The sequence below is a fragment of the Callospermophilus lateralis genome, chromosome 3, assembly GCF_048772815.1.
Source record: "Callospermophilus lateralis isolate mCalLat2 chromosome 3, mCalLat2.hap1, whole genome shotgun sequence".
Lineage (NCBI taxonomy): Eukaryota > Metazoa > Chordata > Mammalia > Rodentia > Sciuridae > Callospermophilus > Callospermophilus lateralis.
Genome location: NC_135307.1, coordinates 164637447 through 164654141, shown reverse-complemented (window position 1 = coordinate 164654141; position 16695 = coordinate 164637447). Strand labels below are relative to the sequence as shown.

General features: G+C 35.7%; 1 protein-coding gene across 2 annotated transcripts in view; it reads left to right on the top strand.

Annotated features, from left to right (window-relative positions):
- Positions 1-16695, top strand: part of Ankef1 (ankyrin repeat and EF-hand domain containing 1) — a 61127-nt gene that overhangs the window by 17897 nt on the left and 26535 nt on the right. Inside the window, exon 2 of one of the 2 annotated variants that reach the window (XR_013090796.2) lies at positions 13864-14639. The exons of the other annotated variant lie outside the window; for it this stretch is intronic. The gene's annotated coding sequence lies outside the window, so the exon portion shown is untranslated. Of the gene's footprint in view, positions 1-13863; positions 14640-16695 lie in introns of those variants that run through there. 2 annotated transcript variants of the gene reach the window in all.

Below are 16695 nucleotides of genomic sequence, written 5' to 3'. Positions count from 1 at the left end.
CTCCACTCCAGCCCAAAAAGTTTTTTGAGTTTTTTCCCCCCATACTGGGAATTGAACCCAGAACACCACACATGCTAGGCCAGCAATTTACCAATGAGCTACACTCCTAACCCTCAAAATTTTAATTTTTAAATCTTTACCCCTTTGTTCATTTTAAGCCAAGATAAGACCATGTTGGTGTCAGAAAATTGGTGTGAGGAGGTATGTGAAAAGACACTGAAAAAAGAGAAACAGGGAAATAAAGACATAAGCAGCACTGGGGTTCCCAGAAGGTTGAACTAATCACACACGTGTGCCTGTAGAAAATTTGCTTTGGATAGTTCCATCCCCAGGAGCCATGGTGGGAGACTAGAAAGAGTGAAACAAAGAGGGTGGTTACCAAGTTCTATAGCATCATGGACAAATGGGGCTCAGTCCTCCAGAGGGTATTCTGAGCAATTGCATAGAATATATCTCAAAAGTATCTGCCCACTAGAAAGACAAATGGCAGCAGAAATGGCCCATCAGCCTTCTTGTTCCATTGGTCAGGAGTTGTCCCAGGAGGGAGTTCATGATCTTACACTTTTAAGGATTGCACATTCTTCAGAATGGTTTGTGTAGTATGTGGAAGGCATCTTCAGAGATAGCAACAGAGAAGCCATCTTTCCTAGGAAGACAGTAAGAGATAGGTGCTGAAGATAATGCACAGTGTTGTGGGTGATGCCTTCACAAACCTGGTTGCAAGAAGATACAAGCTGGGGCACTAGAGGGTCTGCCACTCTTAGAAGCTTATGAGTCGGATGCAAAATCTGTTTTCCTGGAAATCATGAGCACAGGACCACAGTCACCTCTTCTGAACAACAGTCAGAGCAAGGGGATCGTAGACCAAGGGGCAGCCATAGAAAGAAAGGAGCTTGTGAAAATATTGCACAGCAGAAGAGACAAGAGCATCAGGGATTATTTCCTTTCTTAGGACCAAATTTCACTTCTCTCTGTTTCAAACACAGACTAACATCTGGTGGAGTTTTTCTTTCTATGTTTGCTTTTGGTATTGGGCAGCTACTTATCTTAACTTGTCATTCTCACAGAGCAATGCCATCTGCCAGCTATTTTATCTACACATAAATTACGTTGCTTTATTGACTTAGGTGCTCTGAGCTTTGTGTGCATCAGGGAGAGCTCTCGGCTTTTTCTACCCACCAGCTGTCTTTAGTTTGGGTTTCTTTATAAGCCAGATTTGAGACAAGTATATGGGTATAGATAGTTTATTTGACAGGTGATCCTAGGAAGTGCTGCAAGAGAATGAGGAGTGAGGTGAGGAAAAGAAGCTACTGTGAGCAGGTTTCTTCCCCCTGAATCACTCTGTGAATGTGCCACACAGAATAATAGGAACTAGTTAGTTCCTCATTGGTTCAAGGTTTCTTCTAGAGGCCATTAAACCCACTATACTTCTAGGCTGCCCTGCAGTATGTGACAGAAATGTGAACAGTTGATGTGGGAAGGAATGGATACATCCTATAGGTGTGGTGAATCCACAAATTGGCTGAGGGCTTACACTGGAGTATCAACAGCATCACTATATACTCAGATAATTTTGCAAAGGGCGAAATCTTCCAACATGGAGAAAAATAACAGCAGTAACTTTCTTCTGGCATCTTAAAGGAAATAGGTTAATTACTAAAGGGTTAGAGGCAATTAAAATTAGCTTCGAAGCTGAGATTATTTGTTAATCTTTGCAGACAAAAACTTCAAGTTGGCATGAGGTCTTCTTAATGAAAATCCCCTCTAGTGTTGCTAAAGAACAAATCTGGAAAGGAACCAACACGTTTATGGCTCTGGCAATTGAACTATGTTAAATAACAACTGTTCAGCTCTACTCCTGTGAAGAACACGTGGAAACCATTGGGAATTTTTTATTCTCTAGTCATTGCTCTAGTGCATTACCAAGGTGGAGCCTGGGTAATGAGAGCTTTCTGATGAAAAAGCCAGAGAATAAGGTATGAAAATTTGGCTTGAATATAGAGGATTTGATGAAGGATCAAAAACCTAGAAGAAGCACAGAAAGTCTAGAAATGATATGATCTCAGTGGTATCACAGATTTAAAAATTCACCACCATTCTTCACTCCCTTTTAATAAAATTGTAAATACAAACAGTGAGTCTTATGAACCATCCCATCCTTGAATCTGAGTAACTTGCTTTGAGCAGAAGATTTTGGGAGATGTGACTTCATCTGCATGTTGGGATTAGGCTTTTGGCAACTGTGATCATCCATGAGAAGGAAACAGCCCAGGCCGTCACTTCTTAAGCCTCGGCCCTGAGATGAAACATGTAATAGACCTGAATCCAATTCCAATCAAGAGCCTCAGCCTTAGAACACAGGGTAAGATATGGAGATGCCCAACCAAAGCCTATTCTAGATGAAACAATAGCAGCCCACTGGAGAACCCAAGCTTGAGAGTAAGTGCTTAGTGTTAACCACTGAATTCTCGGGAGAATTTAAAGGTGAATTTATTTTGTAGTGTTATTAAAGCAATAACTGATGGATATAAAGGAAAATTACTTTCCTGTAGCTAGGGTGATAATTATAATAGGGAGGAGTAAAAAATCTGTTGCTAAATTCAAGGATTCACTGAGGAAAATAAAAAACATGGAGTAACTAGGGGGGAAATAAACCAATGGAAAAGACTCCTTGCAAAGAAATCATAGAGAGTTCTGGATCAAGAGATGGCATCCTCTGCAATAAGATATTCTGCTTTCTTTCTAGTGATTGTGGATGGGCTGAGTAGATCAAGACAATGGCATTCTAAGATAATGTTCACATTTATTTATTATTCTCTAGTTTGGATAATTAAACATTATTGTATAGAATGTTTACAAAAATATAACCCTAGAGTCTCTAATGGAGTCTTCCGGGGTACATGGGAGTCCTCAAAGAAACGGTATTTAACTCCTAAACTAATCAAGGCACCTTTATGCTGATTTACCTCTGAGAAGCCTTACTCCAATATGTCTCCGCAGGGTAGATAATGTATACAAGGTATTATGCTGACATTTTAGACAGAAAAGGATAGGCCTGCAAATCCTCTCAAGTAAAAATGGGAAAATATTTTAAAAGTAAAAATTTAAGAACATTATATGAATGTTTTTGAATGCTCATTGATTTTTAAATATACTTTAAATTAGAAAAACAATAGTATTGAAGAACTTTAAATGGTAGCCAAAGATCTAACTCTTTTTACCTCCATATATGCTAATTTGACAGTAAGCTTTACTGGGTTTGGGAGGGTGGGTTTATATCAAAATTTTAATGAGGAAGCAATCATTTGGACAGTTATAATCTATTCCAGTCATTAAAAGACAAACACCTTCCTGAATAATAACACACAGCTAAAACAATGCTGACATTCTGCCAATAAGGATAGAAACAACCAGAAAGACCAACGCTAAGCTGAACACAAATGTACGTGGTGAATAAAATATTTTCAAATTCACTGTATTGACATCTTAATTACAAAGCATGGTGATTAAGGAAGGTTTGTTTTAAGAATGCAAGAATGTCATAGTAATGACATAATAATGATTGTCAATTGCTAGTTTCATAGAATAAAAGAACAAAACATCTCAATAGATATTGGAAACTTATTCCACAGGATGTATTAGCCATTTCTGATTTACAAAATAAAAAGTTCTTAGGAAGTCAGAAAAAGAGGTTTCCTAAATTAGACAGATTAAGAAAACTACAGTGAACCTCAGTAAGGAGGGTTGCTGTTAAAATCAGAAGTAAGGCAAGAATGTCACAAATTCTCATTATCCAAAATACTCTTGAAGTTTCCAGAAAAGAGATCAAAAAGCATTGATGAATACGGGGGGTAATATTCAAATTTTTCACATTAAAATTCAAAGTAATGAAATAAAATATATATTAGAAAAATGTAAGAAATCTGCAAGATGTCTAAAATAAGATAAATATACAAAAAGCATAGACACTCAATATATGAACAATGAACAAATAATAAAAAGATCTCATTGAAAACAGTAATGAGTATAATATCTATCCCCCCATAAAAAATTAAATATATTAAAAGAAGTGTTTAAGGGCAGAATATAAGACCTAAACAACATGAAAGCGATAAATAAGAGTTGAAACAGAAAACCTCAATTTATAAAAGTTCAAGCTTGTTTCTCAAAATCTTCTATTGATTCTACGTTATCTCTATTAATGTTCTGAGAGTAATTTTAAATGAAGTTGTTTATGTTGATTCTAAATGTCATCTGCAAAAGTACATAAAAAATAGCAAAATAATTATGATCCAGATATCATTTATACCACAGGGAAAGAATAAGTACCTGACATTTAGTACACAATGCATACCATTATTATTCCATTTAACAGGGATTATGGTTTAGAGGTGAAATGATTGGGCCATCAGAGAATTAACGTAGTCAGTACATTAGTTGCTTAATAGGAATAAAATAGGTGGAAATTGTAGGTAGGTAGGGTGTAGCTGAAGGAGATGGGTCAATGGGGGTGTCTTTGGGGTATGTATTTTGTCTTGATGAGGAGAGACACCTCTCCCACCCCACTTCCTGGTGTCATACCTCCAAATGCTTTCTTCTACTTTGATGATCTGCCTCACCTCTGGGCCAGAGCAATGGACTTGGCATTCATGGATTAAGAACTCTGAAACCATTAGCCCACAAATTAATTTTTTCTTTTATTATTCTTGTCAGATCTTTTGGTCATAGCCACCCCCCCCACACACACACATACACAAAGCTGACTAAAACAATAATCAAAAAAACTAGAGAAGTTGGATAATTTTATCCAAGGTCTCATGGCTGCCAGCTGGTAACATCAGGATGCAAACTCAAAAACAATGCTCCTCACTCAACAGATACAACACTTTGACAAAAATGTGTGTGTACATATAGCAGACAAAGAGTTAACATCCATCATACACAAAGAGTTTTCACTAATCAATATGAAAAAAGCTCAACAAAGATAAAAACGAAAAGAGTATATAAGCAATTTTCAAAAGAATAAATAATAAATGGTAAATAAATATGTGAATAAATTTTAAACTTGCCATTGAGGAAATGCAATTAAAAATAACAAAAATGTATAAAGTTCGTAATAAGTTTAAAAGAGTTATGGTATGTAATGTTTAATGAGAAAATAGGGAAATATTCACCATACTTTTGGAGGTCAGTTTTAGATTAATTTGCCCAATTGAAAATTAACTTATCATCAGCCTACAAAAATATATCTGTATAAAAATCTATGTAAAAGTGCTTATATTTTTCTAAAAGTGACTGATGGGAATAATTTCAATCAATAGAATAGAATAGTATGCAGTAATAAAATTAATTAAGTTAATATTGACATGGAAAGATATCAATTTGAGTTTTTTTAAATGTGGAAGAAAATGGCATATATATAATATAAATTGCATATAATATAGTCTCTCACATACTTACATGTGTTCATAAACATGTATATCCACTTCTAAATATAATGTAAAAGTTCTCAATAAATAACAAAGTACTCATTATACTTCTCCATTTATTCTTATATGTACAAAGTGTTTAGTGCAGTGAAGTGCAGTGGAAGAGATTGAAGAGAAATATGGAGATGAAGTTAGACTTTTACTTTATACCATATATTTCTATAATTATTGAATTTTTAATAATTATATGTTGTTCATATTATTTATAAAAATAAAACAATTCTTATGAAAATTGTTTCAAAAAGTAAAAAGTATTTCATGAAACAAAAAAAAACATTGTGTTTGGTAGGTATTTAAGTACTAAATTACTATTTCCATTTTCTGGTAAGAACTATAAATTAAAATCTCGTCACTCAAAGAGAAGTCCTTGGACCAGCAAAAATGGCATAATCTGGAATCCAGTTAGAAATGCAGAATGTCAGGCCCCACCTCAGGCCTGCAGAATTTATACTATAATTAAAAAGATCCCCTGCGGTGATTTTGGCCACATTAAATTTTTAGAAGCACTCCTCCAAAACATGGAAGCATTTTGTTTCCTGCTTCAATCACTGAAAAGGAAACAACCTAAAGTAAAATATTTTGTTCAAATTTATTTCCTAGTATAGGAAAAATACTTGAAAGTTTCTATGAAAATTATTGTGCAGAAAAGCTTTTCACAATATTAAAATTTTTAAAATGTTAAACATAAAACTAGAATTTTTCAGTGATGAAGGAAGCGAGATGACTAAAAATAAATATGATACATATTTTAAGGAGGGCAGGGCAATCTTTGTAAATTGCATTGTCTTTCCTGAAGCACATGTTTGTGCTTCCTTAGTGGAGAGACAGCTAAGCCCCAGCTGCCTGGAGCCCCTCTTCCCAGGTGAAGTCAGTCTTAAAAGAACATGGAGAAGTAGTCACATGGTTCATACCTCTTAGACTCTCCACAGAAGGCTCAACTTCTTGCTTTCACTTACATCAAATTCATCCCCCTCACACCTCACAGTCTCTCCCAGAAATCTCACCCAGCTTCCTACTTAGTACTCCTAAAGGACGCTCCCTGGACCAGGTGTGACTCCACCTCTAATTATTCTTTACTGCATACACATGGCATGTGGTTTGCCTCATTATACTGTCATTAGCATAAGGAAAAGGCTCCCGTTTCCTGGGCAACCATAAGTAGCACACGCACTCCTGCTTACAGACCGTGATCCTGCTTCTAGTTTTTGCTATGTTCTTAGATCCTGTCACTTGGTGGAAGGGCGGCAATCCTTTCTTCATTCTGCCTCTTTTCTTGTTTTGCCCTGTTTACAATGTCCAACTGATTTGTCTAAATTCTCTTGAATTCACTACCTTAACTTCTCTTATTTCCATAAGCGGATACTGATGCCCTCCCTTCCCCTAAGCAGACTCTCTGATGAACTCTTGGTTCAAAACATTTGCTGGCCTTTAAGATGTGTCTTTCCAAAATGTTATATCATCTTGAAAATGATCCCATTTGTGAAATCTTCCTTTCTTGTCTTGCTCAAGGCATTTTGCTACTCTAACATAGGATTAATAGAAAAGGGATGCCCTTTATTATTATAATTCCTAATAGTAAGCAACAGAAAATATTACCTGCTCAATTCCTTCTCCCACAGTACTGGTTCTTAATATTGGTTGCATGTTGCAACCTTCTAGATAGTTCTAACAGATACTAATGCTTGGGTTCCAAGAGATCCTAAAATAATTGATCTGAGATATAGCCTGGGCAGGGAATTTTTTTAACCTTCCTGGGTTATTATGCAGCCAAAGTCAAGAAGCATGCAGGATAATCGCTTTTCAACCAAGTTTTCCCATTTTTCTTTTTCCTTGACAATGATTATTATCACAAATTTACACGTCCTTAAGGGTCTTATGTCACTCTTTTGCTCATTTGTTCTGTGATCATAATTTTCTTTCCCCTGCTCATGCCCCATGCATTTCAGAGGGGCTGATCCCTATCATGGGCTGTTTTCCCCAGTTCACGAGGGAGCTGGTTTTCAGAGAGCTTCCATCAATGGGATGCCGTTCCAGGTACCTGAAGGGTCGGAGAAAGGGAGAAGCCAGGGTGTTTCCTCTCTGATCCCCGTGATTGCATGGTGTTTCCAGGTGTGTCCCTCTGTCTCTAATTCCTGCAGAACATACTCACTATGTTTTCAATGTCTTAGGTATAACCTGATCCATGGACTTCATTAACATCATCTCTTCCCCTTGCCTTATCTAGTCCAGGGTTATTAGTGGTTTCCTATTGTAACTAAACTTGGCCTCTCTGTTCATCTGTCACCTATGTGACCAACTCTCAATAGCACTTTTTAAAAAAAGTGTTATATATTTTGAATGGTTTCTGTTTCCCTGGTAGGACTCTGCCTGTTACAGTTCTTAACAAACATACAAAATAAGTGTAGTCTCCCAGATGCAGTAACTCTGATTGACCACTAGAGCCCACTCTGACTGACCTTCAGGAACTGGGGGACTAGTGGCATACATCATCATAAAGGAGCCAAGTTCAAGTCTCATTCTGAGATATGTACATCACACATTGACCCAAGACCTGTTTTTTTTTTTTTTTTGGGCGGGGGTGGGGACTTAGCATTTTACCAGGGGAGATAGAAGAGAGAAATTCCTTTCTAGTAATGTACAATTACACCTTGATAATATGTTCAGAAGTAGAAGGTTTGTATAGTTCAGATATGAGATGTTCCCTAAAAGTTCATGTGTGAGATGATGCAAGAAGGCTCAGAGGTGAAATGATTAGACCATGAGAGCTATGACCTAATCAGTGTTGAATCTATTTGAATGGATTAATTGGTTATTAACTCTAGGTAGGTAAGGTGTGACTGGAGGATGTAGGTCACTGCGGGTATGCCTTTGGTTTATAGTTTGTCTCTGGTAAGTGGAGCTCTCTCTACTTCCTGGCTGGTTTCCATGTCCTGTGCTGCTTTTCACTGCCATGTCCTTCCACCATGGCCTCATCTTGGGCCCAGAGCAATGGAGTCAGCTGACCTTTGACTGAACCTTAGAAACTGTGAGCCAAAATAAACTTTTCCTCTTCTACATGTTCTTGTCGGGTCTTTTGGTCACACACACACAAAAAGCTGACTAAAACAATGTCTCACCCTGACTTTGGATTGAGTTCTCTTAATCTTTGTTCTTTCAACTATACTTTGTGGACCAGGAGAATTGATGTCACCCAGAGCATTTAGAAAACCAGAACTCTGGGCCCCACTCCAGTCTTTTGTTTTTAAAACCTTGAGATTATTCATTGTCATAAAATGCATCCATTTTCAGTATACAATTCAGTGGGATTTTCATGTATTCACAACACTGTGCAATCATCGCCATTAATTCCCAGACATCTTCATAACTCCAAGAAAGAAATCCTGGACTCCATCAGCAGTCACTCCTCACTCTTTCCCTTCCCTAACTCCTAGTAACCACCTATCCACTGCCTCTATGGATCTGCCTATTGTGGACATTTTATTTAAATTCGTATAAATTTCACATACATGGATCATATATTAATTTGCTTTTGGGGTCTGATTTCTTTAACTTGAAATATTTGCAATACTTATCCATGTTATGGAGTATTATTAGTACTTTATTCTGAATAATATCCTGTTTGATGAATATACCACATTTGTCCATGCATCAGTTGATGGGCATTGTGTTGTTTCCATTTTTGACTATTATGAATAGTGCTACTACGAACACAGAAATTTTTCTGTGAATATACTATTTTCATGTCTCTTGGTCATATAGCTAGGAGTGGAATTTCTGGAAAACATGATAGCTCTATGTTTAAGTTTTTGATAAGCTGCCAATCTGTTTCAAATAAGTACTTACCAGCCCCATTTTATATTCCTTTCAGTAATATATGAGGATACCAATTTCTCCATATTCTGACCAATACTTGTTATTGCTTATATTTTTATTATAACCCTCCTAGTTGATATGTTATACATTATAACTTAGACTCACATTTCCTAAAGAACTAATGAACTTCTTTTCATGTGCTAATTAGTCATTTGTATAAATTCTTTAGAAAAGCATCTATTCGAATCCTTTGTCCATTTTGAATTGAATCACTTTTCTTTTATTATTGAGTAATGAGTTCTTTAGTATAACTTAGCAAATATATGATTTGCAAATGTTTTCTACCATTCAGTGGGTTTTTATTTTACTTTCTGGGTGGTACCCATTATAGCACATAATTTTTTATTTATATAATATCCTGTTTATTCAATATCATTTGTCTGATTGTACATTAGGTGTCATTCCTAAGAAATCATTGCCTAGTCTAAGGTCACAAAGTTTTCTCCCTTGCTTTTCTGCTAAGAATATTTATGATTTTATCCTGTATATTTAGGTGTTTGAGTCATCTTCAATTAATTTTTTATTAAGGCATAAGATTTATGTCCACCTTTTGCATATGGATATCCAGTTGTTCAAGCATCATTTATTAAAGAGAATAATTTCCCCTATTATATCATCTTGGTATCTTTTTAAAAATCAATTAACTATGAGTGTATTGGTTTATTTTTGAACCCTCACTACCATTTCATCAATCAACATGTCTGTCCTTAAGCCAGTACCAAACTGCTTTATTTACTATAGCTTTGTAGTAATTTTAAAATCTGAAGCATTATCTCTTCAACTTTGTTCTTTTCCAAAATTTTTTTAAAGTTGAATTTATTTTTTTAAGTGTCAAAACCACAAAATATACATATTTATGTGGGAATATATGAAGTTTTCATTCATGGTGTACATTGTGTAATATTTAAATCAGGTAAAACATATTTATCTCCACAAATATTTATCATTTCTTTATATGAAAACTTTCTTCTTTCTTTAATTTTTGAAATGTTCAAAACATTATTTTTACCCTACTATGCAATAGCACACCAAAGCTTCTTTCTCCTAACTCTGTTAGCACAAATTACAGACTTTCATTCTTTCTTATGGATGAATAGTATTCTATTGTGTATATGTACCATCGTTGTATATGTACCAATAAATTTCCTTTATTCTTTCATCAGTTGATGGACATTTAGATTGTTTCCATTTCTCAATTTTGCTAATAGTAATGCAGTTTACATGGGAGTGCAGCTAAATCTTAAGACATTGATTTCATTTCCTTTGGTTATTTGTTCAGTAGTAGGATTGCTGAATCCTATGCTGGTTCTATTTCTAACTTTTGAGGAAATTTCATACTTTGCCATAATGACTGTACTAATTTGTACTCCTTCCAATTGTGTACAAGTGTTACTTTTCTTCTCATCCTTACCAGTACTTGTTTTCTGTAGTCTTTTTGACAATACCCAGCTTAAGATCATTTCAGCCCCTTGCATTTCCTTATGTACTTTAGGATAAGCTTGTCAATTACTACAATAAACTCAGCTGAGATTTTGGTGAGAATTGTGCTGAATGTATAGTTCAATATATTAACAACATTGAGTCGTTCAGTCTATGAACATGGGATCTCTTTGGATGTATTTGGCCTTCTTTAATTTCCGTCAACAATGATTTATACTTATAAATCTTGCATTTTTGTTAAAATTTTCCCAAACATTTATTTTTGGGGATGGTATTGAAAATAGAATTTTAAAAATGTTGCACTTATGGTCTTACATTTTAAAATCTGCATTTTCAGCAGGATCTCCAGGTGATTCTTGCACATGTTAGCAGTTTGAGAAATGCTGCTCTATTGACAAACTTAACCCAGTGACATTCAACACAACATTGCCACATCCTGTTCCTTAAAGCTGCTAGCTCTCTAGCAGTAATAAATGACATGAGGCAGCATGAGGTAACAGAAAACTGTGCAAGAAACAGATACAACTTGACTCGGTGAAGTAAATGTTTTTAAAGAGGAAGCAACCAGATATCATAATGGATAATAGAATGAGGGTTTTCTGTCTTAATTTCTACACAATGGAAAATAGAATTAAATATACATTTAATTTAGGTGGAAACTACAGTGCTGAGTTTTGCCTGAATTGCATGGATAAGTGAGCCATTTAAGATAATTATATTGATAACTGTCAACACCCATTTAATTTTCAAGGCCTTTTTTTTTTTAACTTTTCAATAATAGCAAGAATTGCAACACTTAGACCTTATAATGAATATGTTTCCTGTTCTGCTTTCTGATTCCAGATCTGACACTAATTACCTCCATGACTTTGAACAAATCACTTAACATTTCTAACTTACAATTTTTTTTTCTACCAAATAATAGAGGAATTGAAATAGATTTCTAATGTCTCTCTCTTTTGGCTCTACATTAGATATTCTAAATTTCTGCATATCCAAACATGACATTTAATTGTATGAAATATGTATTATAGAGTCAGTCATACTAATTTAAAGTGTGATTCTGAATGAAAGTTGTGAGGTCTGACATTTTTATACATACTTTCATCTACAGGTCGAATTCAATACAGCATTTATAGTCATAACAAAATATGCTCTGCACTTGTAGTTTTACAAAATAATAGTTAATAAAACCCAATTTAACAAATGCAGAATTCCTGGAAATTAGTTGAAAGGGGATTTAATGTAAGCTCTCTCAAAATTATCCTGTTCTATATATTTATTTAATCCCACACTAGTGCTTTTATAAACATTAATATGCAAATGACTGCATTGGCATGCAAAGCCACTAATGTGATGCTTTCCAAAAAATGAAATGATTATTTTGGAAAAAAGTCAAGAAACTAGAGGCCCTTAGCAGTACTCATCTTCCTATGTGTTCCAGAACAACCCAGTCCCAGTGTTCCCAGTTGCCATGAGACTGAAGAAAGAGATAGACATATCCAGGAGTACAATTCAGTGAGGGACTTAGTGGTGATGGTTTCCTGGACAGCAGTAAGACCAGTGCATCCACATGATTGGAGTCAGCTTATAAAGTGGTCAGGACAAAAGCAACTTCATCCAAACTGAAATGGACCTGGTTCTTCTAGACATCAGACACATTCTTAATAATTACAGTACCAGAGTCCATATCCTAAAGCTACACATACCATGTTAGTGGTTTTATTTATAATATACTGGGAAAATATGTAGAGAACACTGACTAAGGTTACTGAGGGACAATCATGGTGATTATGACTCAAGATGGCAGTCATGCCAAATGGAATCCATGCGCTATGACGTCACTTACCTAGAAATACTTTCCAATTTGACTCATGCTTGGTCTTGCTTCTGGACTCCTAGCAATGGATAATGAGGCATGGAATTTTGTTCAGTGATTTATGAAGGCAGTTGTCTCAAAGGAAACCTGATCAGCTGAGGAAAGCAGGTCAGGCAGGAGAAGGGAGCTAATCCGGGATTGGGATTCTACTGAAATTGATTCTGGTCACAGGAGCAGCTTTGGGGGCATGAACAGCACAGTTATTCCACTGTTAGGCAAGGAGCTGGCCATTTGTATCCCTGCACTAATCAATTCTAAGTGGGTAGATTGTAACTTCCCAAGCATCTCTAATAGGTGTGACCCTTGGGCTGAGGATAATGCTAGGAAGGCTTGGCAGGTGTGAGCCTTGGACAGTAGCACTCACAGCAACTGGGGGGAAATGCCCTGCTCAGATAAAGGGTCAGCATTGACCACAGCCCAGTTCCATGACTGATGATGGACTATTTGTTGAACTTACTTTAAGAAATTATTGGGTTGCCAGGTGCTATGGCACACACATGTACTTTCAGCTACTCAAGAGCCTGAGGCAGGATGAATCACTTGAACCCAGGAGTTTAAGACCAACCTGAGCAACATAGCAAGATTTCATCTAAATAATAATAGTGATGATGATAATAATAATAATAATAATAATAATAATAATAATAATAATGGCAGCAATTGGGCTGTGTGATTTTGGTACATTTCTCCTACAGAGTGACTAAAAGGAAGCCAGCCTTTAGCTGATTTTTTTTATTTCTGTCTGGGTTCCTAGCCAAAGCCATGCTGATATTTGATTTTTTTTCCTCCTTTGAGAGCATGCACATTGGAGACAGATTTTATTTTATAATTTTCATTTGAGTGAGTCACAATATATTGGCCAAAGATTTCACTTTGAATTCTGTGTGTATCTTCATCATCCATATTCTTGCTTTCAGTTGCTGATTTTTCACTGTTTTTTGATTGCCATTTATGCCATGCAGTGAAATCTATATATAATAAAACAATATTTCCAGGTCAAATCTCCACCTAAAACAATACATTTATGAGCTGAGCCTCCGCTGGTCTTGGTTGAGCAAGCTGAGCTGCTATTCTGGTCTTGACTGAGGCTCACCTACATATTGAACAGCTGCTACTTGGCTGATATATGTGGGCCTCAGCTGGGATGATAGGTCCTGATTCATATGATTTTTCATCTTTCAGCAGGCAAGCCAGGCCCAAGAAAGAGGAGAAGTGTGGAGGCCATTAGCTGAACTCATCAAATGAAACCATATGCCACACCATCCTGGTCTAAGACACCAATTCTCCCCTGGACATTTGCAAGCACTGGACTTCTTTCCACTTATGCTGCTTTGCACATCTAATCTGCACAGATCTGCCAGATGGATCCTTTTAGGTCCTAAGCAAATGGCTCTCATTCCTCCACTCAAATTCCTCCAATGAACTCCCATCTCAGAGCAGAAGCCAAAGTGTTTTTGAGACCTTGATCTTCAAGACCCTATGTGTGGTGGCCTTCTTTCACCCAACCTTCTTATCACTGCCCCCAACACAAACACTGATTTCCAGTCACAGCAACCTCCTTCTATTTTATTGACCCGGCAGTAAGCCATGAATGCCTCTGAATCTTGGACCTATTCTTCTCTCATAATCCACTGTGCCCACTCTCAGTTCTTTTCAATCATCTCTTCCTCAAGGAGGCCTTCTCTGCCCAACCTATATGAACCAATACCTCCAGCACTCGATATAACTTTTCTTCATAGCACCTATCAATTCCTGAATTATTATGTATACATTTCCGTTTGTATGCATCTCTTTCCCCCACTGGTATATGAACTCCATGAGAAGAGAGAATTTGCTTCTTTTGTTCACTGCTTATATTACCCAGTGTCTACAACAGGGCATAGCACATCATAGGTGCTTAATGATGATTTGTTAAATGAATGAATCAATGAATAAATATCCTTTTGCTTGTGTTTAAATTTATTTATTATTCAAACCTCCCTGTAAAGAATGAATTGCTGTGATGTCAATGAAAGTTAAATGGTAATGAAATGAAGACAAATGTTTAAATCTTATTGATGTGTTCCAGCACCCTTACGTGATGTCTTGGCTTGTTTCATGGTTGGCTCTCTTCTGATGATTTGAATCATTTCATCTATGGTAACTAGAATACTAATTTATATTGTTCTCTTGAAATCTTTCATTGAACTCATCTTTCTGTATTTCCAGATAAATAACTCCAAAAATAATTTAAGTGAAAAAAATTCACAATTTAACACAATATGAATTTATTATTTGTACGCTCTTCCTAAATGATCTTCCTAAAATGTCTAAGAGACATTTTAAAATAATAAAATATGTGAGAATGGCAAGATAAGAAAAGAATAACAATCTTCAGTTTTATAAAAAGAAGTTTTCACTGGTTTGAACATGAGTTATTTTAAACTTATAAAAGCTTACACAGAAAAGTAAATTCTCAGGGAAATAATCATTTTACTGCTTGGTCATATGGCATGGAAACAATGTCATAGGTCTTACTGGAAAAGTTGGACAGGGGAGTGGGAAAAATGACTAGAAGCATGCAAAACTAATCAGATTATCTCTAGAGTATTTGCAATCTCAAGTTTAGTTATTTGCTAATATGGCAATGTTTGGCATATCTTTACTTGTGAGGAAAAGAAAGAAAGAAATTACATATACCACTCACAATCAATAGTTACATGTAGATGCAGCCTCTGACCCAAATGTTTTTCCTTGAATAGCGTACAATAGAAACAAAATTTAAAAAGATGCTTCGATTGTACCTATTTGAAAATTTTCACTGACCTAAGCTTGTTCTTTAATCAAATCCAATTATTATTGACTTAAATATTCATTATATTTTAATTACTGCAGACATAAAGAGAAGCACTGACTAAGGATGCATTCAATAAAAATTTTATCAGCTTGAAATTGGTCAACCATTTAATAATTCATTTTTTTTCAGGAAGATCTAATTTTTGAAGTTTTATTTATACTTCCTATAGATTATTGCCATTCTGATAGCATATACATCATTTTAGAATTATACCAGTTTATTTCCACTGCTTTTCTAGAGAAGTTTAAATAAGAGAGAAAGGTTTGGGCTCTTCTACAATTTCAATAAATGTACAATAAAATTAACTTCCTGATTCTTTAGCTAAGATTTTTGTCAACATAATGATGTAAAAGGTTGAAAAGGAATATCTATTAGTTAATATAGGCCTTCTAAAATTTACATATTGCTGGCCAGCTATAAAGTTTAGATGAACACTCAGACCATATTGCCATGACACGGAAGAGACAGACATGAAAAGATGTTTTTTAGTCAGGCGCTGTTGTGCAGGCCAATAATCCCAGAGGCTCTGGAGGCTGAGGAAGGAGAATTGTGAGTTCAAAGCCAGCCTCAGCAAAAGCAAGGTGCTAAGTAACTCAGTGAGACTCTGTTGCTAAATAAAATCCCCTCCCTCCCAAAAAAGGGCTGGGTATATCTCAGTGGTTGAGTGCCACTGAGTTCAATCCCCAGTATCGCCCCCCCCAAAGATTTATTTAAATAAATGTGCCAAATGTTGATAAATATTTGGTAAGATACCAAAATTTGGCTATAAAAGACTTATCTCAAAATGCCTTTAAAATATGGAAAATTATTATCTCACTTAGTATGAAGCTAAACACTGGGCGTGTCCAAGCTAATTCAAGTTCATGAAAGCTCAGATTTTTGGAATTTGTTCTCCTGGTCTTAGCTGGTTAGTTTTCATTCTAAGGCATGTCCTCTCACACTCAGAAGATAATTACAGTACTTTCTAATGTATAAAGCTGAACAAAGGTGGAAATTATCATCGCAGTCAAATTATTAAAACCTAGTCACCTTTTTTCATAACCCACCTATCATCATTCTCCTCAACCCATTCCTCATTCTCATTCGTGGGAGAAAATTAAAGGTTTTCCTATCCAGTAATCTATTCCAACTTAGTATTTTCTGTCTAATTCTGTTATTAAAATGCAGTTACATATAGT